Consider the following 511-nt stretch of genomic DNA (forward strand, 5'->3'; position numbering starts at 1 on the left):
AAATCCGCGAACGTAATCGCGAAATCCGCGAACGTAATCGCGAAATCCGCGAACAAAATCACCAAATCCGCGAACATAATCGCGAAATCCGCGAGCATAATCGCAAAATCCGCGAACATAATCACGAAATCCGCGAACATAATCGCCAAATCCGCGAACATAATCGCCAAATCCGCGAACATAATCGCCAAATCCGCAAATACGCGAACAAAATCGCGAAATCCGCGAACATAATCACCAAATCCACGAACAAAATTGCCAAATCCGCGAACATAATCATTAAATCCGCGAACAAAATCGCGAAATCCGCGAACAAAATCACCAAATCCGCGAACATCATCGCGAAATCCGCGAGCATAATCGCAAAATCCGCGAACAAAATCGCGAAATCCGCGAACATAATCACCAAATCCGCGAACAAAATCGCCAAATCCGCGAACAAAATCGCGAAATCCGCGAACATAATCGCCAAATCCGCGAACATAATCGCGAAATCCGCGAACATAATCGC

The sequence above is a fragment of the Diaphorina citri genome, unplaced genomic scaffold, assembly GCF_000475195.1.
Source record: "Diaphorina citri unplaced genomic scaffold, Diaci psyllid genome assembly version 1.1 scaffold590, whole genome shotgun sequence".
Lineage (NCBI taxonomy): Eukaryota > Metazoa > Arthropoda > Insecta > Hemiptera > Psyllidae > Diaphorina > Diaphorina citri.